This window comes from Aquarana catesbeiana, linkage group LG09, assembly GCF_042186555.1.
Source record: "Aquarana catesbeiana isolate 2022-GZ linkage group LG09, ASM4218655v1, whole genome shotgun sequence".
In the NCBI taxonomy this organism is placed as follows: Eukaryota; Metazoa; Chordata; class Amphibia; order Anura; family Ranidae; genus Aquarana; species Aquarana catesbeiana.
Window position 1 is genome coordinate 144,856,464 of NC_133332.1, and position 24,993 is coordinate 144,881,456.

Below are 24,993 nucleotides of genomic sequence, written 5' to 3' on the forward strand. Positions count from 1 at the left end.
GAATTGTAATTACATGCCCCTGTTGAACAGGAGCTGAAAAATTAGGCCTTAGGCACTGGTGCTGGTGCCACAACACTGCAACCCCTTACAGACACTCTAGTTGGAACGCAGGAACGAGCCCTGCTGCAAAGTATTGCATCAAAAATTGTAATTACACGCCCCTGTTAGACAGGGGCAGAAAAATTGGGCCTTAGGCACTGGTGCTGGTGCCACAACACTGCAACCCCTCACAGACACTCTAGTTGGAACGCAGGAACGAGCCCTGCTGCAAAGTATTGCATCAAAAATTGTAATTACACGCCCCTGTTAGACAGGGGCAGAAAAATTGGGCCTTAGGCACTGGTGCTGGTGCCACAACACTGCAACCCCTCACAGACACTCTAGTTGGAACGCAGGAACGAGCCCTGCTGCAAAGTATTGCATCAAAAATTGTAATTACACGCCCCTGTTAGACAGGGGCAGAAAAATTGGGCCTTAGGCACTGGTGCCACAACACTGCAACCCCTCACAGACACTCTAGTTGGAATGCAGGAACGAGCCCTGCTGCAAAGTATTACATCAAAAATTGTAATTAACACGCCCCTCTTAAACAGGGGCTGAAAAATTGTGCCTTAGGCACTGGTGGTGGCGCCCAGAACCAAAAATGTTCTTACAAGCTATCAGCGTGATGATTGAGGAGGAAGAGGATAATTACTCAGGGATAGTCACTCAGCATCAGCATAGGCAGTCTTTGAAGGGATCTGAGATTTCAAAAAAAATTATTCGGTTACATCAGCATCAGGTGCTTGGTAGCTGGTGGTGATCCAAGACTCATTCATTTTTATGAAGGTCAGCCGATCGACCGAGTCGGTGGACAGACGCACCCTGTGATCAGTTACCACGCCTCCAGCAGCACTGAATGTGCGTTCCGAAAGAACGCTGGATGCAGGACAGGCCAGTAGCTCAATTGCATACTGTGCATGCTCTGGCCAGTGATCCATCCTCAAGACCCAGTAACCCAGAGGATTTTCGGTGGGAAAGGTGTCCAAGTCTGATCTTGCCCCTAGGTATTCCTGCACCATGTAAAACAGACGCTGGCGATGGTTGCTGGAACCTATCATACCTTGGGGCTGCGGACCAAAAAATTGTCTGAACGCATCGGTCAGACGGCCACCTTCTCCACCGCTTCTTCTTTGACTGACCGAAGCCTCAGCAACACGTTGTCCAGAAACAGGAGTTTGTAACCTCCCAGTCTCTGGGAACGCATTGCACAGACCTTTCTGCAAGGCCTCCTGAAGATGTTTCATCCTCTGCTCCCTCTGCGATGGCAAGATAAGGTCCGCAACCTTACCCTTGTAACGTGGATCAAGGAGGGTTGCCAGCCAGTATTGGTCCTTCTCCTTGATACCACGAATACGAGGATCCTTACGCAGGCTTTGCAGGATCAGGGAAGCCATGCAGCGTAGGTTTGCTGAGGCATTCGGTCCGGAGTCCTCTGGGTCACTAAGGACGACAACGTCCGCAGCCACCTCCTCCCAGCCACGTACAAGTCCATGTGTTTCTTGGGACTGATCCCTTAAAGACTGCTGCTGATGCTGAGTGCCAGGCTCCACCTCCATACTGACACAATCTTCCTCCTCCTCCTCCTCCTCGTCCTCTTCCTGTGTGATCGGCGGGCACGCAGGAACACTGTCTGGATAAAGGGGGCCTTGAGAGCTAAGGAAGTCCTCCTCTTCCTGCCTCTGTTCTGCCTCAAGTGCCCTGTCCATTATTCCACGCAGCGTGTGCTCCAACAGGTGGACAAGGGGGACAGTGTCACTGATGCATGCACTGTCACTGCTCACCATCCTCGTGGCCTCCTCGAATGGTGACAGGACAGTGCATGCATCCCTGATCATGGCCCACTGGCGTGGGGAAAAAAAACCAAGCTCCCCTGACCCTGTCCTGGTGCCATAGTCGCACAGGTACTCATTGATGGCCCTCTGCTGCGTGTGCAGCCGCTGCAGCATGGCCAACGTTGAGTTCCACCTGGTGGGCATGTCACAGATTAGGCGGTTCTTGGGCAGGATAAACTCCTTTTGGAGGTCCGTCAGCCGAGCACTGGCATTATATGACCGGCGGAAATGCACACAGACTTTCCTGGCCTGCCTCAGGACATCCTGTAAGCCCGGGTACCTGCCCAAGAACCGCTGCACCACCAAGTTAAGGACGTGAGCCAAACAGGGCACATGGGTCATTTGTCCCTGTCGGAGGGCAGAGAGGAGGTTGGTGCCATTGTCACAAACCACCATTCCTGCCTTAAGTTGGCGTGGCATCAACCACCTCTGAACCTGCCCCTGCAGAGCTGACAGAACCTCTGCCCCAGTGTAGCTCCTGTCCCCCAAGCACACCAGCTCAAGCACCGCATGGCATCTTTTGGCCTGCGTACTTGCGTAGCCCCTTGAACGACTACGGAGCACCGCTGGTTCCGAGGAAGAGGCCATGGAGGAAGAAGAAGAGGAGGGGGTGGAGGAGAGAGGTGTGTCACAATCAGCATTTTGAAGGCGTGGTGGCGGAACAACCTCCAACACTACTGCACCTTGTCCTGCATCCTTCCCAGCTGCCAGCAGAGTCACCCAATGTGCCGTGAAACTTAGGTAACGTCCCTGTCCATGCCTGCTGGACCATGAGTCAGCGGTAATATGCACCTTACCGCTGACCGCCCTGTCCAGCGAGGCATGGACATTGCCTTCCACATGCCGGTAGAGAGCCGGAATCGCCTTCCGTGAGAAAAAGTGGCGTTTGGGTACCTGCCACTGAGGAACCGCACATTCCACAAACTCACGGAAGGGGGCAGAGTCTACCAACTGAAAAGGCAGCAGTTGAAGTGCTAGCAATTTTGCCAAGCTAGCATTCAACCGCTGGGCATGTGGATGGCTGGGAGCAAACTTCTTTCGGCGGTGCAGCAGCTGGGGCAGGGAAATTTGCCCAGTACAATCTGACGTCGGTGTACCAAAAGCAGATTGCCCACAAGTACTTGGCTGTGACACACCTAATTCTACACCTTCATTCCTCTCACTGCAGGTCTCAGAGAGGACTGGAGGTCTAGTGGGGTTGGAAATCTCAGCTGATGAGGAGCAAGGAGAGATCCTCTTTGTTCTTTGGTGTGGGTCTTTTAGATACGCTTGCATGGCAGGTCAACATATGTCTGGTCAAGCATGTGGTACCCAAGCGGGAGATGTTTTGGCCACGTGAGATACGCTTGAGACATATGTTGCAAATAGCAGCGGTGCGATCTGATGCACTCGTCTCAAAAAAGGCCCACACCAAAGAACTTTTTGAATAACGCGCAGAGACTGCAGCGCCCTGCACATGTGGAGCTTTGGGGTGTGATGCAGTCAATGTGCTGCCCTTAGGCTGGCCCCTGGAGGGCATCCTGCCTCGTTGGTGATGTGCCGCCTCCTCCTCCTCCTCCTCCTCCTCTCTCCTATCAGGCACCCACGTTGAGTCAGTGACCTCATCATCCCCTCCCTCCTCATCACTGGAGCAAACCTGGCAGTATGCTGCAGCAGGGGGAGCATGACTGCCAGATTGCTGTCCTTCTTGGGCACCCCCTCTGTCCGTGCTCATGTTACTGCCTTCATCGAGCTCAGTATCATCATCAGAGCCTTCCAAACGCTGGGCATCCTCCTGGAGCATGTACCCAACAATGTGGTCAAACAGTTCGAGGGAATCCTCATAAGGACATGGTGGAGCTAGGGAAGGAGTCACTGATGACATTGAGCTGAGGGAAGAGGCCGCTGCTTTGCCAGACAAAGCACCCTGGGCATGGGTGAGAGAGGATGAGGAGGATGAGGACGGCTTGGTCATCCACTCGACCAAGTCTTCCGCATGTTGCGGCTCAACGCGGCCAGCTACCGAAAAAAAGGCCCAGCGTGTCCCATGGCCACGTGCTGATGAGGATGCACCGTCTCCACGACCAGCACTAGACACAGAGCCTGCTTGCCCTCTCTTATTGGCTTGTGACTGTCTGCCTCTCCTTCTTGGCCTTCCAGACATACTAATGGCCTGTAGCTGCACTAAGCTGGGATAGAACACCAGTAATTTTCTTCAGGTAGCTTTATATACTGTAACCAGACAAGCCTGCCTGTCAGTAGGAAGATAACAGGAACGGATCTAGCTGAACACTGTGAGCAGGACGCACTGTACTAAATGTAAATAGTCTAGCTGCCTGACCGTGGTACTAATAGGATCAAATAGAACACCAGTAATTTTCTTCAGGTAGCTTTATATACTGTAACCAGACAAGCCTGCCTGTCAGTAGGAAGATAACAGGAACGGATCTAGCTGAACACTGTGAGCAGGACGCACTGTACTAAATGTAAATAGTCTAGCTGCCTGACCGTGGTACTAATAGGATCAAATAGAACACCAGTAATTTTCTTCAGGTAGCTTTATATACTGTAACCAGACAAGCCTGCCTGTCAGTAGGAAGATAACAGGAACGGATCTAGCTGAACACTGTGAGCAGGACGCACTGTACTAAATGTAAATAGTCTAGCTGCCTGACCGTGGTACTAATAGGATCAAATAGAACACCAGTAATTTTCTTCAGGTAGCTTTATATACTGTAACCAGACAAGCCTGCCTGTCAGTAGGAAGATAACAGGAACGGATCTGGCTGAACACTGTGAGCAGGACGCACTGTACTAAATGTAAATAGTCTAGCTGCCTGACCGTGGTACTAATAGGATCAAATAGAACACCAGTAATTTTCTTCAGTTAGCTTTATATACTGTAACCAGACAAGCCTGCCTGTCAGTAGGAAGATAACAGGAACGGATCTAGCTGAACACTGTGAGCAGGACGCACTGTACTAAATGTAAATAGTCTAGCTGCCTGACCGTGGTACTAATAGGATCAAATAGAACACCAGTAATTTTCTTCAGGTAGCTTTATATACTGTAACCAGACAAGCCTGCCTGTCAGTAGGAAGATAACAGGAACGGATCTAGCTGAACACTGTGAGCAGGACGCACTGCACTAAATGTAAATAGTCTAGAAGATAACAGGAACGGATCTAGCTAAACTGAATACAGTGTATATATATATATGCAACACCTGGGATGCATATATATACACAATACACTGTAAGTGCAGCTAACTGACTGACTGTTCTGCCTAATCTATCTAACTCAAATCAAATGACACTGTCTGTCTCTCTCTCTCTCTCAATGAACGCCGGAACACACACTACACAGGGCCGCCGTGTAGGCGGCCTTATATAGTGTGGGGCGTGTACTAAATCCCCTGAGCCATAATTGGCCAAAGCCTCCTTGGCTTTGGCCAATTATGGCTCTTTGTTCAGGCGGCGCTGTGATTGGCCAAGCATGCGGGTCATAGTGCATGCTTGGCCAATCATCAGCAAGCAATGCACTGCCATGCCGCAGTGAATTATGGGCCGTGACGCGCCACACGAATTTGGCGCGAACGGCCCATATCGTTCGCAATTCGGCGAACGGGCGAACAGCCGATGTTCGAGTCGAACATGGGTTCGACTCGAACACGAAGCTCATCCCTACTGCCCAACACCAATGGTTATCGAATCAATGAGTTTTCTTGCTTATAATGATTCCTGCAGCTCTATTTAAAATAGAGGGACTGAAGGTATAAAGGACTATGTTTAACCACTTGACCTCTGGAAGATTTACCCCCCTTCACGACCAGGCCATTTTTTGCAATATGGCACTGAGTTATTTAACTGACAATTGCACGGTCATGCAATGCTGTACCCAAATAAAATGTATGGCCTTTTTCCCCCCACAAATAGAGCTTTCTTTTGGTGGTATTTAATTACCTCTTCATTTTTTTCTTTTGTGCTATAAACAAAAAAAAAGACAATTTTGAAAAAAAAAAATATTTTTTACATTCTGCTACAAAACCTAATAAAAAATTGAAAATATCAAATTTCTTCATCCATGTAGGCCAATATATATTCTGCTACATGTTTTTGGTAAAAAAAATCCCAATAAGCGTATATTTATTGGTTTGTGCAAAAGATATAACGTCTACAAACTATGGGCTATTTGTATTTATTTTTTACTAGTAATGGTGGCAATCAGTGACCTATAGTGGGACTGCGATATTGCAGTGGACATTTTGACACTTTTTGGGGACCAGTGACCCTAATACTGTGATCAGTGCTAAAAATATGCACTGTCACTGTACTGATGACACTGGCTGGGAAGGGGTTAACGGGATTAACAAAGCGTTAACTGTGTGCTAAGCCAGTGTTTTACTATACTGTGTGAGGTTTCCTTTACTGTAAAGCAATTTCTTCTCACAGATGTGTCTACATGTGAAGTATAAATGGGACACAGACACAGACAGCAAGAAAAAATTACAGAGGTTTTAATAATCCATTATTGGATCAGAAACTTAAAAAAAAAAGGTTTGACTTTAGGTTTTGTTTAATTTTCCTCTTATACATTTTACAGTGATTATAAAATTATATAACACTGCATAGCAATGTACATAAATATAAAAGAAGATCTTTCTGCGCTTAGTGAGCAACAAAAGAACAGATGCTGCAATCTTAATATCTGAATACAAGATAAGTGACAACTGAGCAATTGGTGCAGATGTGCTTCCACCAAATTGTGACTATATTACCATGTACAAATGGTATCACAAATCAATAAAAAGAAGTAAAATGAAGAGAAGTCAAATATTGGAAGGGAAAAAGAAGACTCAAGATAGAGTTAAATCTATGAAGTATGCATTTGTTACGAAGTTTAAATGTGACTATAGAAACATAGAGAAAATTATCAAAAGCCATTGGTCTATTTAACATATTAAGTAAGGAAGTAAGGAACTACCTAATCATCCTAAATGTACAGTATTTATAGGAAAGCCAAGGTGTCAAGAAACATGATAGTTAAGAACATGGTAACCCCCCTCAAAAAAGGGAGCACCTTTCTAAATGTAAAAGGGTTTTTCCCGTTCCAAAAGTGTGTGGTGTGAAAAACAAGCAAGTATAATGCCGCGTACACACGAGCGGACTTTCTATCCTACTTGGTCCGGCACACTTTCCGACGGACTTTGTCCGCCAGGTGCGCCGGACTTTAAAACGAACGGACTTGCCCACACACGCCGGGATTTTCCGGCGGGCTAAGTCCGCCCGTCTTTCCGATGGACTTTCGCCGGAGTTCCGGCGGACTTTCAGAATGAACGGACTTGCCCACACATGGACAAGTCCGTTCATTTTGAACGTGACTCAGGTGCGACGGGACTAGAGAAGGATGTCAATCTTGCCGCTTTTATCGGCGAGATTGACACCTTGCTAGCCCCGTCGCGGGGCATACCAGGCCCTTAGGTCTGGTATGGATTATAAAGGGGAACCCCGCTACGCCGAAAAAACGGCGTGGGGTCCCCCTAAAATCCATACCAGACCCCGATCCGAGCACGCAGCCTGGCCGGTCAGGAAAGGGGGTGGGGACGAGCGAGCGCCCCCCCCCCCCTCCTGAACCGTACCAGGCCGCATGCCCTCAACATGGGGGGTGGGTGCTTTGGGGGAGGGGGGCGCCCTGCGCCCCCCCCCCAAAGCACCTTGTCCCCATGTTGATGAGGACAAGGGCCTCTTCCCGACAACCCTGGCCGTTGGTTGTCGGGGTCTGCGGGCGGGGGCTTATCGGAATCTGGGAGCCCCCTTTAATAAGGGGGCCCCCAGATCCCGGCCCCCCACCCTATGTAAATGAGTATGGGGTACATGGTACCCCTACCCATTTACCTAGGAAAAAAGTGTAAGTAATAAAACACACTACACAGGTTTTTAAAATATTTTATTAAACAGCTCCGGGGGGGGATCTTCCTCCGGCTTCGGGGGTCTTCTTCCGGCTTCGGGGGTCCCTCCGCTTCATCTTCTCCCGGCGTCCGGTTGGTTCTTCTCCGCTCTCCGGCCTCTTCTTCCGGTGTCGCAGGTCTTCGGCCGGCCCCTCCGCTCTCTTCATGTAGCTCTATTGCGAGCGGAGGTCCGGACTTCTGGGCTTCTTGGCTTCTTGGCTTCTTGGCTTCTCTTCTCTTCTCTTCCCCCAGATGTTGACACGATGCTCTCTCCGGCTGGACTGGTCTCTGAGGGCTGCGTTGTGACTTATATAGGCGGAGACCCCGCCCCCATATGATGTCACAGTCCTTGGGCATGCTGGGACTGTGACGTTTTAGGGGGCGTGGTCGACCATGTGAAGTGGAGGGACCCCCGACCCCCGAAGCCGGAAGAAGACCCCCGAAGCCGGAGGAAGATCCCCCCCCGGAGCTGTTTAATAAAATATTTTAAAAACCTGTGTAGTGTGTTTTATTACTTACACTTTTTTCCTAGGTAAATGGGTAGGGGTACCATGTACCCCATACTCATTTACATAGGGTGGGGGGCCGGGATCTGGGGGCCCCCTTATTAAAGGGGGCTCCCAGATTCCGATAAGCCCCCGCCCGCAGACCCCGACAACCAACGGCCAGGGTTGTCGGGAAGAGGCCCTTGTCCTCATCAACATGGGGACAAGGTGCTTTGGGGGGGGGGGCGCAGGGCGCCCCCCTCCCCCAAAGCACCCACCCCCCATGTTGAGGGCATGCGGCCTGGTACGGTTCAGGAGGGGGGGGGGGCGCTCGCTCGTCCCCACCCCCTTTCCTGACCGGCCAGGCTGCGTGCTCGGATCGGGGTCTGGTATGGATTTTAGGGGGACCCCACGCCGTTTTTTCGGCGTAGCGGGGTTCCCCTTTATAATCCATACCAGACCTAAGGGCCTGGTATGCCCCGCGCTCGCCGCAATAGGAAGATTTGTTTTTCCTATTGCAGCGAGCGCGAGATGCAATACCATCCCCTCGTGTCGTATTTGGTCCGTCGGACCAGCCTACACACGAGCGGGCTTTCCGTCGGACCAGCACACACACGAGCGGACTTTCCGCCCGAAACTGAGTCCGACGGAAAGATTTCAAACATGTTTAAAATCTAGGTCCGGCGGGCTTTTGGGAAGAAGTCCGCCGGAAAAGTCCGCCGCCGCCCACACACGGGCGGATTGTCCGGCACACTCTGGTCCGCCGGACCAAGTATGCCGGAAAGTCCGACCGTGTGTACGCGGCATAAGGATAGGAAAACAACACACTTTTAATCTAATTGTAGTAAAAGAATAAAATAATTGGTTCAGATAGTGTCAAGCGCGTGTGGTGGCAACCAGGTGAGGAGTACAAAGACAAGTGTGTCTTGCCTATAGTCAAGCATGGTGGTGGGAGTGTCATGGTCTGGCGCTGCATGAGTGCTGCCAGAACTGGGGAGCTACAGTTTATTGAGGGAACCATGAATGCCAACATGTACTGTTGTACTGTGACATACTGAAACAGTGCAGGATCCCCTCCCTTCAGAAACTGGGCCGCAGGGCAGCATTCCAACATGATAATGACCCCAAACACACCTCCAAGATGACCACTGCCTTGCTAAAGAAGCTGAGGGTAAAGGTGATGGACTGGTAATGCATGTCTCCAGACCTAAACTCTATTGAGCATCTGTGGGGCAGTCTCACACGGAAGGTGGACGCCATGCCCAAGAGGGTTAGGGCAGTCCTGGAAAAAAATGGTGACCACACAAAATATTGACACTTTGGACCCAATGTGGACATTTTCACATCACTTTTGTTACCGGCAATTTAAACATTAATGGCTTTGTGTTGAGTTTTTTTTTTGAGGAGACAGTAAATTTACACTGTTATACAAGCTGTAAACTCACTACTTTACATTGTAGCAAAGCTTCATTTCTTCAGTGTTGTCACATGCCCTGGGGATCCGTCTCCACCGATATGAACAGATTTAGCTACTAATACAGAAACCCAGTGAGAATAAGATGTATGTGTAGCATGGAATGTCCAGCCAACCCAGGGCTGCTTAAAGGCACAAAGTAAATGAGCTATTGCATGGATTTTCATCAACACTATGATGTCCACTCGTTGGTCTTTCAGAAATTGAAAAGCAGCAGTACGTTCAATGTTATCTCTTAGGCCTCTGACATTCCAAATTAAGCACTTTAGAAGAGCCATATGTAAAGAAAAAAGATTTAACTAAATAACGGTGGAGTAGGATTCACCAGGGCATAGGCATGCAACAACCACATGCGATTACAGATTAGTAAAAGCAATAATAGTACAAAACATTTTACCATTGACCAAAACATATCCCATTCCCACCCAGCTCTGCACATACCCTAACTCATACATGCATTTATACCAAAACAGAACAAAGTTCCCAACAAACAAAGAAACATACTACAAAGCTTGACATATACAGTTGTTATTAAGGACATAATGTGAACCTAAGTATTGTTCATAATACTCCAAAAAGTTGCAGTATTAATAACACAGAAAAAGAAAATGTTCCCCCATCCAAGAAAATCCAGGGAAAAATGTAGGGTTATCAATAAAATCATACAGTTTAAGCATAAAGGTATGTTGACTGAGGAAAGTCAGTATCAAGAATAGCAGGATCCAGGAGTATTCTCAAGAATATCACCCCCCCAGGTAGATAGTGGTTGCATAGGTGCTTCAAAAACAGCATATGAGGCCAGCATCAACTTTGCCAAAAGGAAAGATGGGAAAAAAGGGGGCAGGAAAGAGAGAAGGGAAAAGAAACAAGGAACATGGGAGGGCTCAGGAGAAGAAAATCAATGAAGGGTAGAGGAAGGAAGGAGCGGCAAAGAGGTAGCTGGACAACATGCACTCACAGCTAAAACATGGAGGTGGCTCACAGATGCAGAGGGCACAAATCCAGCATAGAAGTCTGGGAAAACAGTACTCACAGCATCAGGTAGCATCTAGGTGATCCAGCCACTCTAGCCACATCTGGATCCTCAAAAAAATGAACACGATCCTCGTCAACAATTCGCAAGCACACCAGATACAACATGGCATAGGTTATATGGCGGACTCTAAGGAGTAGCTTCACTTCCTGGAACCTGGACCTCTGCAGAAAAACCTGGGAAGACTGCCAGCTTAGTGTTGTGATAAGGGATGTTACCTTTTTCCTTCGTCAGGTGAAGTATAGCATCTCAATCTCTGTAATTGAGGAAGTGGGCAATAAAAGCCCAAGGAGGTGCTCCTGATGGTGGTGGTTTAGGTATCACATGGTGTGCTCTCTTCACTTCAAAATTGGCAGAAAAGGCATCTCTGCCAAAAGTAGTAAAAAGTAGATTTTCCAGGAAAGTTTTAGCTGAGCTAGCTATAGCTGTACTTGCCCAGACATGTCCTGCAGCTGGGAAATGGCATCCTTTGCGATACTAATCTGCTATTCTGCCTCTGAAACTCTGTCTTTGAGCTTTCAAAAATCATGACATATCAGAGTAATATCCACTTTAATCTCCTGTATCTTGGCTGTAAGCGTTGTTTGGCATGCAGAGATAGCCTCCAGGACTTTGTTGGTGTCCAAGGCTGTAGGCTCTTGATCTGAAGTAGAGGCACCGTCACCTTCCCTCCCCTAGTCCCACTCCTGCCATCAGAATTTTTAAAATTTAGTGCCGGCTTCTGAGGCTTTCTGCGGTGGAGACATGGCAGGATGAGGTAGAAATAACCCCTGAGCCAGTAAACACAAGCAAGGGTGCAGGATATCAAGTAGGATAGGAGGATAGGGTAGTATCAGCTCACACATGTCCTACTCCATGTCGTGCCAGGCCACACCCATTTTTTTACCAATAACTTTAAAGCTGAATCATCACAGCCTGTCCAAACATCAGATACTGTAAATCACTGCATGTGCAATACTATTCTCCGATCAGATTTTCAGACGACCTTTCATCTGTTTTTTGTTGCATGCTAGTCTCATGTCGAAAGTGAAGAGGTTACTCACCATACGAAAATTTTCGTATGACAGAATACAACTTCAGAAGTGACATCATTCATGTGTTCAATAGTTGTGTACTGTATGTATTGTTTTGTTTCTGATCATGCATAGTCTTGCTCTTACGATTTTTGTCGTATGAAAACCATACTAATTAAACAAAAATCAGATGCTGAGTTTATGTACAACAAAAATTCTATAGCCTGCACATCCAGCTTTTTTCTGTTGAAAAACCAGAATCGACTGTAGAAAGCACCATATTAATGTTCGTCGTTCAATCGTTCGTCGGACAAATTTTTACTTCCGGTTTTCTTTTTGTGTGTACAGACCTTTACACACAACTTCTTTGATACAATTTAACAGAATTTTTTGTGGTTGATATTATCAGCAATCATAATGTACAGATGCTTAAAGTCACTTGAAGCGTTTTGTCTTAGTAGCCAAATTCAAATACATTGGTACAAAAGCACTAAAAATGATCCCATTATTTTATTAGATGAATGTAAATCAATCAGATAATCATTCTCACTCTATGATATTAGTTTGGCTCTCAAAACCTTTAATATTCTGTTACAAAATGTGGTCAAGAAAACTTAAAAACCTTTTTCTCTATGCTTTTTTCAGGTTAGTTTTCAAAATTTACTTTGCAGCTTAGGTGTGTTTCAGCTACCAATATCAGTGTTATAATCTCTATTGACAAGGCAAACATAGGGCAGGGTGCTCAAGCACTCCCACATCACAGAAACAGGCTATAGTCAGTACACAGGCTCAGGAAGTACCTGGTTGTCAGGTTGACACTCAGCAGGTAAACAGACCAAAGCATGTCACTACACAGGGTTGTGGTCAGGGGGGTTGACTTACTAAAGGCAAATAGGCTGTTCACTTTGCAAGGGAATGTGTCACAGAGCTTAGTGGATGTGGTAAAGTTTCATTTTTCAAAAAAATGACTAACCACATGCCAGGAAAAAAAAAGTTTAATTATACATGATGGAATGATGGAAGTCAGCAGAGCTTCATCTCATTCACTAAGCTTTGGGGCAAATTTCCTTGCAAAGTGAACAGGCTAATCACCCTTAGTAAATTAACCCCATTGACAGGCCAGATGTTGATACAGCTATCTAGGGTAGGTAGCTACATAGACAAATAGATAAATTTAATATTGACAGAAGAAAAGCATGTGAGGATTTGCAAGGCAATGGTCTTTTTTAATTAAGAGTTTTTATTATTAAGTGCAGTAACCAAGAGTTTTTATTATTAAGTGCAGTAACCAATAGCAACCAATCAGAACTTACTCTACTGTTAGTCAGACCACTACACCGGCACACACACTAGTACCGGTTGCACACACACTTGTATTCAACAAGCACATAAGTTATGTCCAGCTACCTTAATAAGTTATAAAGAGACGTAATCTGGTTAAGCAATTTAGAATATGAACTTTTATTAAAAATGACTCTCAATGATCTGCGTATTCAGCTGAAGATTTTAGACACAGTGAAGACCCCCTCTTAAAGGATCAGTTACCGTATTTATCGGCATATAACACACACTTTTTTCCCCTTAAAATCAGGGGAAAATCGTGGGTGCGTGTTATACATGGAATTGCTTCCCTTAGAGGGAAAGAAGGGAACGAGCGCAGCCGAAATAGACAGAGCCGCTCTGCTCCGCTCGCAGTCACGCCCAGTCCCACCTCCTAGCATTTACCGGTGTTGTGTCCATCATAGGAGCCAGGCCAAGGGGCGGAACTGGGTGGGACAGCGAGATGAGCCGGGAGGAGCCGAGTACACAGGACATCCGGGTCTGTCAATCTCGGCAGCGGGACCAGTAAAAATTTAAATACGATCATGCTGCAAATTTGGGCAAGGCTGCAGATGGACACTATTGGGCAAGGCTGCAGATGAACACTGATCATTCTGCAATGATGGGCAAGGCTGCAGATGGTCACTGATCATTCTGCAATGATGGGCAAGGCTGCAGATGGTCACTGATCATTCTGTAATGATGGGCAAGGCTGCAAATGGATACTGATAAGGCTGCATTGATGGGCATTTAAAATGTAAGTTTTTTCCTTAAACTTCCCTCCTTAAAGTTTTTTTCCTTAAACTTCCCTCCTAAACTTGGGGTGCGTTTTATATGCCGCCTCGTGTTATACGCTGAAAAATACGGTAATTTGATTTTGATAACTCAATTATAGGTGGATACCCACAGACCAGTATTTTAACCAGTTTTTTAAATTTCTTGGAGAATCCAGAACCAATATCTCCTTGTGAGAGTTTCCAGCTCTGTGACATCTGGCATGTTCTTGCAGCAGATTGCATTTTACCCTTCCTAATGCAGGTAAATAAAAAAAGTGAACCGGGACAATGAGGCTTTATGCAGTGAGACAGGAGATCTGTGAACTCATTCATTAAGAAAAAGACACTTATCAATACATGGAGTCTTACTTGGAACCAGTTCTTGGCCAAGCTTCAATTCTCTGGCACAGCCATCTTCAATTTGGGAGCCAGCTGGGGCTTCCTGAAGTCTCACAGCCGGCTCACTGCTGCACATGTGCAAAGCATGACAGTCCCGCAGCCTCCTGGGACATTTGACATTGAGATGTCCCACAAGGTTACATGCTGGTGGTGGGGGGGACAAGATTCACAAGAGGAAAAGTCAGCACTCAGGATGGCATCAAGCTATCTTCCTTTATTGATAAAACATGTATAACAGCTGTAAAATGGGGGGCGTGTCCGACTGAGCAACAGGGAGGATGTGTGGGAGCTGAGCTCCATTTGGGGAGATTGAATCCACCGCCATCCGTGCCCTTTTCCACCTCACCGCGGCTCCATCTCGGCGGCAGCAGTATCTGACTACCCCTGGTCGCCTATCCAGAGACTTTTTTGGGTTTTTGAATATGCTGCATAGCCTCGGGCCTACAGCCAGCTCTGAGCCTCTGGGATGCGCTGCCATATTGGGGCCTGCGGTGCGCTCAGAGCCTACCGCTCTTCATTCCCCCAGATCGGTGGACGTGTGGGAGCCTGGTTTTGGATCCCTAACTGGGAAATCATCCATGGTCACGGTGACTTTATTTACTGGAGTCTGTACGCCTGGCGATCCCTTCCTTCACCACCGGCCTCCGATGGCCCGACGCCATCTTGCGGCCTTCCGCTCCGGCCTCCTCCGCTCTACAGAAGTGGTGAGTAACAAGGCGTTCACCTGTTCACCCCTTAGCCGGCCTCCTCTATAAAGTTGGGACACTTTCACCTTGCCAAAGCCCCCAAATTTTGATCCAGGCTAGCCGCTTTAGGACTGGTCAATTCAGAACTCTCCAGGCCGGCTCCTACCACCAGGAAAATCCGCAGCTTCGGCCTACCCCTAGAAGGTGGCGGCCATCTTGGTACTACTAGTACTCCTAGTGCCTCCTATCTCACTCTGTGCCACTACACTTTTCATGCTGCTTTCGCTCCTCTAGTTTTATGATCCAGCTACTTCTCCTGGCCTTGTCTTGTAGTTGATGAAGTGAATCTATTATTGCTGGCTTGAGAATCTTTACAAATAATAACAGTTTATTGGAGTATGCATGGCACTGATTATATGTGAGTGAAATGTGTCCCATACAGCTATTGGCCTTATAGTTCCAGTAATGCCCGCCAAGACGCCTAAACCCCGCTCCGCTCCTGGTAAACATTTGGGCAAGAGATCGTTGTCTCTTCCAGTCTCTGCAGGCTCCATTCAGAATTACTTAGCTAACGCATGTGGTGACCAGGCTAGAACCTCAAGACCAAGTGCTTCTCCCTCATCTCATGCTGCTTCTGTGAGGGAGAGCTCTCCGGCCTCCTCATACTGCTCGGATCTTATGGATGACCCTGGATCCCCCGCCAGTTCTGAAATGACTACGCTGATGAGTGGTCTTAAAAAAGAACTCGCAGGTATGTTTCACAGTTTGGAAAAATCCATTAAAATCACTGCTATCAGAACTGATATGTTACACCTTCTGGTCAGAGTGGAGGAAACGGAGCAACGGCAGGACTCCCACGCTCTAGCCATAAAAAGAATTACAGAAAACTGTTACCCAGCTAGCATTTGCTCACCGGGCCTCTCTATACAAACTCGAGGACCTCGAGAATCGTAATCGTAGAAATAATATACGTATCAGAGGTTTACCTGAGGCAACTGGAGATAACGACCTCGAACCATCAATACGAGGCATTTTCAATACCATTTTGGGTAACCCTGTCACTGATCCGCTGCGCTTTGACCGAGTACATCGAGCTCTAAGACCCCGTAATGCTAATTCAGACCAGCCCAGGGATGTCATTTGTTGCCTGCATTACTTCGAGGATAAAAACGCCATCATGACGAAGATGTGGAGCAGGCCTAATATAGACTTTGATGGGGCAATCATCATCATATTCCCAGACCTATCCAAGGACACTTTGGATCGCCGCAGAGCCCTAAAACCACTTCTTGATCAACTGCGCTCAGATGGGATCACGTACAGATGGGGTTTCCCAGCCTGCCTGATTGCCACAAAAAATGGACGCTCCCATACGCTAAGGTTCCCGGAGGAACTTTCAACCTTCTTGCAAGATCTTAACCTTTCATCCTTGGAGCTCCCAGGCTGGCAGGACCCAATTCCCAAATTTTTGAACCCAGTAGATCCACTCTGGAGAAAAACCCCCTCAAAGAAAAGACGTACCTCACTCCCAGGCTCTACACAGAAACATGGTTGAATTGAGCATTTTTTCATCCAACCCAAATCTACAGATGTAGATATACAATCTTCTGCTGTTTACTTTTCTAAAGTCAGGTTTCGACTACAGTTCTCTCCACTATTATCTTCCTATACTTGGCTGACATCGACCTGATATCGAACTGACCACTGTTTTATTTTTCCTTTTTCTTTTGTTTTTTCTTGTTGCCTTACCAGTGTGGTCTAAACGTGTGTAGCCTTGCAGGATCCATTTTGTTTAAGTTGATCTTGTTCTTGTTTGCATAACCTTCTTATTTTACTGGAACTCATTATTCACATATAGTTATAAGTTATTTGTTTTTCATAGGCCGTGTGCTGTCAGAGCGCACTTCTCATATTGTTCTTCCTCTACAGCGTAACCCTGTCCCCCTATCCTTCTGGGGATGGTGAGTGCAAGTGGCCTTAAAGATGTTTCATTCAATCCCTGTTCAGGGATCTGGATGGCTGCTCGGTCTCTCTTTCCCCAGTGGGATCACTGCAGATTTCTGCGTGTTGTTCATATGTCTCCCACAAGTTCAGTAATTTATGTATATGATTTCTTTACATGTTTTCTATCTTTTACTTTTCTCTCTCTCTCCTACCGATCAACCCTCTTCTCTTCCCCCATCCTCTCTTCCCCTCCTGTTGGCATGCTTGGAAGTACAAGCTAAGGGATCCCACTTTGCTATAACAATGGCTACGTTGAAGATTTCATCATACAATGTCAGGGGTCTTAATGTTGCCGCCAAACGGCACCAAATTTTTTGCAAACTAAAGCAAACCTCATGTTCCATTGCCTTTCTTCAAGAAACGCATTTAACCCATACAACACCTGTTAAATTGACTTCACCCCATTTTCTGCAATGGTATTACAGCTTATCAGATACTAAAGCTAAGGGAGTAGCCATTAGGTTTAGCAGAAATGTATCCTTTCGTTTATCTGATATGTTAGTAGATGACCACGGCTGCTATCTCTTCCTCAGGGGTTTTATAGGTAATATCCAATGTACCCTTGCAAATGTGTATTGTCCAAACCAAAACCAGCCTACTTTTCTCTCACAAACCTTAACCAAACTGTCACATTTCGCCAAGGGTCTTACTATCTTAGCGGGTGACATTAACATGCCTCTAGACCCAACAATGGACACATCCCAAGGCCGTTCTAATATTTCATTCAAGCGCCTGAAATTTGTCAAAAAAAGGCTTTTAGGCCTTCAACTAATGTATGTCTGGCACCTCCTCCATCCCAAGGAAAGGGACTACTCTTTCTTCAACACACCAATCATATTCCAGAATAGACAATATATTCCTTGATCACTTCCACCTTCCTCTCTTACAGTCAGCCCACATTGGTACTGCATCTACATCAGACCACGCACCTGTTTCAATGACGTTGACCATGCCTTCCTTAACTCGCCGTACTAATAACTGGAAACTCAATGATTCCCTTCTCTCTAATGAAGCTGAGGTTTCCATGTTGAACTCATATTTGTTACAATACTTTAAAGAAAACAAACCCTCTGACACCTCTCCCTCTATTGTTTGGGAAGCTCATAATGCTACTATTAGGGGCGCCTCATTGAGCTAGGTGCTAGAAAAAAAAAGGAGTATGGTCAACAAATTAAACAGGTTTTGCAACAAATAGCTGATCTTGACTAGCAACATAAACTATCTTTACATATTGAGCACCTACAGTCTCTCACACTTAAATGTGAGGAATTGAAGTCCCTTCTCAATTTAGACACTAAGAGGAAATTTCAGCGCATATCTCAGAAATGTTATGAGTGGGGGAACAAACCAAGTAAACTATTAGCTAGATCACTAAAAGCTAAAGAGTCTCAATCTTTTATTCCCAAAATTAAACTTTCAACAGGTGAGCTCTCTCATGCAACTCCAGACATTGCTAAAGCCTTTAGAGAGTTCTATGCGGACCTCTATAATGTCAAAAATGATCTATCCTCTCTCTCTCAGAAAAAGAGGCGAAGCCGCATGCTCTCCTACTTGAAAGAAGCCAACTTACCCAAATTACCCATGTCCATCCTTAGAGAAATGGAAGAAGATTTCACGGTTGAGGAATTTCAGGCCGATTTGAAATCTTCCCCATCCGGTAAAGCACCCGGACCTGATGGGTTCACTATTTTATACTACAAAACATTTAGCGATACTTTGATCCCCCATCTCATTGCCTATGCAAACTCAGTCTCTCCTCAGGCTTACGCCCAGAATCCCTTTTGACTTACATTACCATCATTCCTAAACCCGATAAGGATCCTACCCTCTGTAATAGTTTTAGGCCGATATCACTAATAAATACTGATATTAAATTATTCGCCAAAGTAATGGCAAATCGCCTGCTCCCTTTACTACCTAGTTGGATCTCTGCGGACCAATCAGGTTTCATACCTAATAGAGAAGCAAAAGATAACTCTCTTAGAGCGATCTCCCCGATCTGGCTACAAAAAGTGGATGAAGTTCATCTCATGGAGAATATCACCCACAACATTAAAGGTTCTTCCAAGAAGCATTCGTTAACGTGGGCACCATGGGTGAAATTCCAGTCCACTTCCTCCTATAAGGACATTATAAAGCAAACCCCTTGAGCCTATCATTTAAGTATTGCTATTTATATACCACTATCTCAAGATTTTTCAATATGTTGACAGGCATGCCAACACCCCCCCTCCCTCCCCTCCCTCCCCTCCCTCCCCCCCCTCCCCTCCCCCCCCACCTTAATCAACAACCTATCTATCATCTCTCCTCCTCTGTCTTTCTTCTTTCCTATATATATATTTTTCCTTATTCTCCTTTTCTTTCATCTTTCGCTTCAAATTAAAGCAATATTTTCTCTTTTTTTTTTTCTTTACTTTTCTTTGTTGTTGATATGATTCATTTATTCATTTAGAAAGCAACCTCTGTCTATTTTGTTAGTACATTCGCTTACATTCTCCCTTTCGTATTTCCAGAGATAATTATTTGTTTCCGGACAAAAGTTTTTAATTTGTGAGCATTGATACTGTTTTTCCACTAAGAATGTATCTTTATGGCGGTATAAATATATATATATATATATATATATATATATATATATATATATATATATATATATATATATATATATATATATCTTTGCTATGTTTTTCTTTAATAAAAACTTATTAAACAAACAAAAAAAAAAATGACATAACAAACACTAAAATTGTGAAAAAAAATGGTCACATGATGGTCATCCAACATTCGATGGGTGGACAACTATGTTTGGATGACATTAGATGTCACAGCGCTTTATTCCTCCATTCCCCATCATTTAGCCATAGGAGCAGTACAATACTATTTGAATAGATACTGTAAATTGTCTCTGACTCTCTCTTTTCCCACAACAATCCGTTTTTTGAGAACCTTCTTTGGTATGATTGATTCATTGACAATCTTCTCAGTCTGTTTAGGATTTAACTACATTTTTGCATTGTCAACAATAATTCTTTAAATCTAAAATTCACAGGGTCTTCGGACTCACAGATTATTCACTTTCTTGATATCACTTTGTGGGGTAATCCTAAGGTTCCTGAAGTATTTACTACCCTTTTTCCAAAATCCTGTGTAGGTAACGCCACACTTCTGGCCAGTAGTTGCCATCCAGCATATACAATCAAGGCCATTCCAGTAGGCGAATTTACCAGTACTAAGAGTAATTGCTCCACAGAGAGATCTTGTGGTGCATAGAAAGAGGTGGTGCATAGAAAGAGGATACAATTTGCCACTAATGGACAAGAAGACAATCTTTTGACTAACACACATCTAGATACAAGAGTAAGTACAGATCAAAGAGAGGTATTTATTTTGTAACAACCTATTCTGTTGAATATAATCAAATAGTTAATGTTATAAATAATACATTCTATCTACTTTATATACAGATAGGTTGCTACATAATATTTTATCATAGGGAAAATGTCATAGGGAATCCATTTCTGTAGTCACTGTGCCCCCTCTTTACATATGCTCCTTTCACCCAGTCATATTAATTTCAACAGGAGTAACACAACTTGGCTGTCTTATCCCAGTTCTTTTTGCTGTGGAATCGATGCATGTAAATATTGCAGGAGAGTTCTTAAAGTAAACAAGAGTGTTATTTCATTTACCACAGGTCAGACACATAAAGTTCCACAGTATATCAATTGTGGTTCAGATCATGCAGTATATTTAGTGCAATGTGAAGCCTGTAAAGTACAGTATATGGGTTGCACAATATGACCCTTGCACTGAGCACTATTCTGACAGCTTGAACATCAATGCGAGGAATATTTCTAATGTGTAAAAACATTTTAGAGACATACATAAGGGAAATATTTCTTCTTTCTCATTCTGCTGAATAAAGAGGGTTTTGACTGCAGACAGAGGAGGAGACAGATACCGTAGACTTTAAGAATGTGAGGTGTATAGGATACATAAGATGCAGACCCGCATCCCTCAGGGTTTAAACCATAGATGAGATGTGGATCTGTTTCTTAAATGATACTGCTCTATCTTTCTTTATATATACATAGTTTTGGTATGTGCAACTTTCCATATTAAAGTGTATTTACATGCAGTCCCACTTGAGGGAGCCCCCTGTATGTGAATTATTCTTATTCAATTGAATGTGTAAGATAAGTTCTAACATTATAATTATTTCTTATTGGCATTCCCCTTTTTTTTCTATTTTGATCATCTTTCAACATGCTCGTAGGTTTCATGCAGTGAGCAATTTTTTTGAGTGAATCTTTAATGGGGAGTCCATTGCTGGGCTTTTTATCTTCTTTGTTGTCAGCTATAAGGGTTTGCTGGGGTCTGGGGTCTGCTTTGTCTAATGGTCTGTGGGATTGTGGTCATTGGACCTCTAACAATCTCCAGAAAGAACTGAAGCGAGACCGACAGTTGGTTCTTAAGATTTAGACTCTCAGAGGGGGGGAGGATGTGCACAGTGTCCGTCATGTGAGCAGTTTGGGAATGTGTTTTCCTCTCCATAGGAGTCCATCAGTGGAGAGTGAGAAGGTAGATTGGAGGGTCACCTGAGTGCAGCACATTACTCTGGCTTGGTGGGGAACGCATAGGGTTTCTGTCCCTGTACAACGTAAGCTAGGGGGTAGAGTAGATGTGTGTAGGGGGATCTCTGTCCTTCTCCTTCGCATTCTCTCATGTACCTTCAGATTGTACTAAGCCAGTAGCTTGGAATATTCTGCTAATGTTTGGAAATGAAGCCAACAAGCCCACGTTTTCCGGTATTTGTTGGATGTATTGTGAGCTTGGTGGACCAGGTCCTCCATTTCTGCTACTCTGTTCATGCTCTTAATCAATTCCGCTATGGTAGGTGGGTTGAGAGTTTTCCAGTGTACTGGTATACACAATTTTGTGGTATTTAGTAGGTGTAGGTCCAGTGAGCGATGGTACGCTTTTTTTGGTATGGAGAAATGGTGTAGAAGTGTTTAGGCTGGTGAGAAATCTTATTGGAATGTGGTAATTTGGATAGTGAGGCGGTGGATTTCTTTCCAGAATTTTTGGATTAGGGGACACTCCCACCATATGTGGAGGAGAAAGCCTACCTCGGCAGAGCATCTCCAAGAGGTGGGGGGAATCGTGGGGTTCATTTTGTGTAGTTTGAGGGGGTTTTGTACCATCTGGAGAATAGTTTAAAGCCATTTTCCTGGACCAAGACATTAATTGATCCCTTGTGTATATTAGAATGTATTTTTTCCCAATCGTCTTCTGAGAGATTGATGGAGAGGTCTTTTTCCCATTTTGCGCTCGCTATGATGGATTTAGGGTTGTGTTCTGCAAAGAGGATGGAGTAGATGGTTGAGATCAGATGTCGTTGGGGTTCTGTGTTGGTACAGAGCATTTCGAATTGTGTGTATTGACTTGAAAAGTCTGACCGTGATAGTGAGCCATTAAGAAAGTGTCCAAACTGCACATATGTCCGGACATTTGTGCGGAAAGTGTGGAGAGAGGTAAAAAAGTGTCTCCCGAGAAGAAGTTTCCTGCTCTTGTATCAGTGTGGGGCCATAGTTTGGCAAGAAAAGTGTCCTCATTACCTGATGGGAATTCTGGGCTTTGACGGACTGGAGTCAGGGAACCCGGTGAGGAGGATATTTTAAATTGGTGACATGTTTTTTTAAAGATTTGCAGTGTGTTTCCAATTAACAGGTGTTGTTTGCATTGTTGAGGAATGTGGGTAGAGGTAGTCCAGGGCAGTTGGCGGAGTGGTATAGGTGAGAATGCGTGTTCAATGTTAATCCATGCTTCAGTACCTGCATGGGTGCTCCAGTCTATGACTCTTGTTAATTGACATGCCCAATGGTATTTGCAAATGTCTTGTAGTCCTAGGCCACCTTTTAATTTGGGTAAGGTTAATCTGTCAAAGCTCAGTTTGGGTCGTGATTTGCCCCAAATAAATTCCGCACAGGATTTGCGAAATGAGGTAAAGAAGGCCTGTGGTAATTTTATGGGAATTGTCTTTAGAATGTAAAGTAATTTCGGTAGGATGTTCCTTTTAATAATTGACATTCTACCGATCCTCGAAAGTCCTGTCGACCACGATTTCAGGTCTTTCTGTATATTTTGAAGGATTGGGGTGTAGTTTTTGCTGTATAAGTCAGATAGTAGGGCGGATAATTGGATTCCAAGATAAGTAATCAAATTTTGTTTCCATCTGAATGGGACGTTTGATTGGCATTGCGTTTGAGTCTCTTTTGTTAAGGAGATATTCAGCGCTTCTGATTTTGAAAAGTTTATCCATAGGTTGGACAAAGTGTCAAAGCCGCTAGCTTGTACATAGTTTTTGAAACCGAAATTCCTTTGATATGTGGGTTTTCCCTGATATATGAGTATATGAGTATATGAGTAGAGGTTCTAGTGTGATGACGAATTTTAATGGAGAGAGAGAGCAACCTTGGCGTGTTCCGTTAGAAATGGAGAAGGCATTCAACAGGTGGCCATTGACTCGTACTTTAGCTGTCGGACTTGCGAAGAGTGCTAGAATGAATTGTAACATACGGTCACGTATGCCAATCATCTGGAGAACTTCCACTATGTAGTCCCATGCCACTCTGTTGAATGCCTTCTCCGCATCCAAGGAAAGAAAAAATCCATGTTGGTGCATTGAAGTTAGCCATTTGTGTATATTGATTGCTTTTATGGTGTTATCTCTCGCCTCTCTCCTCTATAAAGCCTACTTGGTCAAGTGCAATTAGGTTGGGTAGTATGGGCAGGAGTCGGTTGGCTAAAATTTTTGTGTACATTTTAAGATCTACGTTCAGTAGCGAGGCCTATCATTGGAAACTACCAGTGGGTCCTTATTTGGTTTTGGAATTACAGTAATGTATGCTGTAAGGAGATCTCGGGGTGGTGGGTTGTCTGAGGAGAGGGAGTTAAATTCGCGAAGAAAGTGTGGCTTAAGTGTATCTATAAATGCTTAGTAATACCCTGTGGTCAGTCCATCCGGTCTGGGCTTTTACCTGGTTTTAATTGTTTGAGTATGGAGTCTAATTCTTCCGCAGACGGTGGTTGTTCCAGGGTTGTGGCTTCTGACTCGGATAGGGGTTGGGACTATATTGAGAGAGGAAATCTCTAATCAGATGGAATCTTGTCTCTCTGTCTGTCTGGGGGACGTTTGCATTAGGATTATAAAGGTGTGTATAGTACTGGACAAATTGGTCCCCCATTTGGTCATTGGCAGTTAGTTTATTCCCCCGAATGATTGTTTATGCAGTGTTTCGCCATTGCTGCTTTTTTCATTCAGAGAGCCCTGGCTAGATGTCTACCTGCTTTGTTTCCGTACTCGTAGAACATTTTTTGTGATAGTATATAGTTACGTTTTTTTTTTTTTATTTAATTCGTCTGCCAGTTCGGCCCTAGCCTGGATGAGTTCTTGTAGAGAAGAAGTCGCTTGGATCAGTTTATGTGCCCTTTCTAGCTTGTAAATGTGTTTCGTTTTATGATGTGGGCTTGTTTTTCCCGTCTTCTTTTGGTGGAAAGTGCAATAAGTTCTCCTCGTATGGTACATTTGTGCGCCTCCAATTTCATCATTGGAGAAATGTCTGGAGAGTCGTTCTCTCAGAAGTATTGTACAAGTCGATTGTGTATGATAGGAGCTATCAGGATGTCTGTGAGAAGCGATTAGGGATGAGCCGAACACCCCCCTGTTCAGTTGGCACCAGAACATACGAACAGGAAAAAAATTTCTTCGAACACGCGAAAACCATTAAAGTCTATGGGAAACGAACATGAGTAATCAAAAGTGAGAATTTTAAAGGCTTATATGCAAGTTATTGTCATAAAAAGTGTTTAGGGACCTGGGTCCTGCCCCAGGGGACAAGGATCAATGCAAAAAAAAGTTTTAAAAATGGCTGTTTTTTAGGGAGCAGTGATTTTAATAATGCTTAAAGTGAAACAATAAAAGTGTAATATCCCTTTAAATT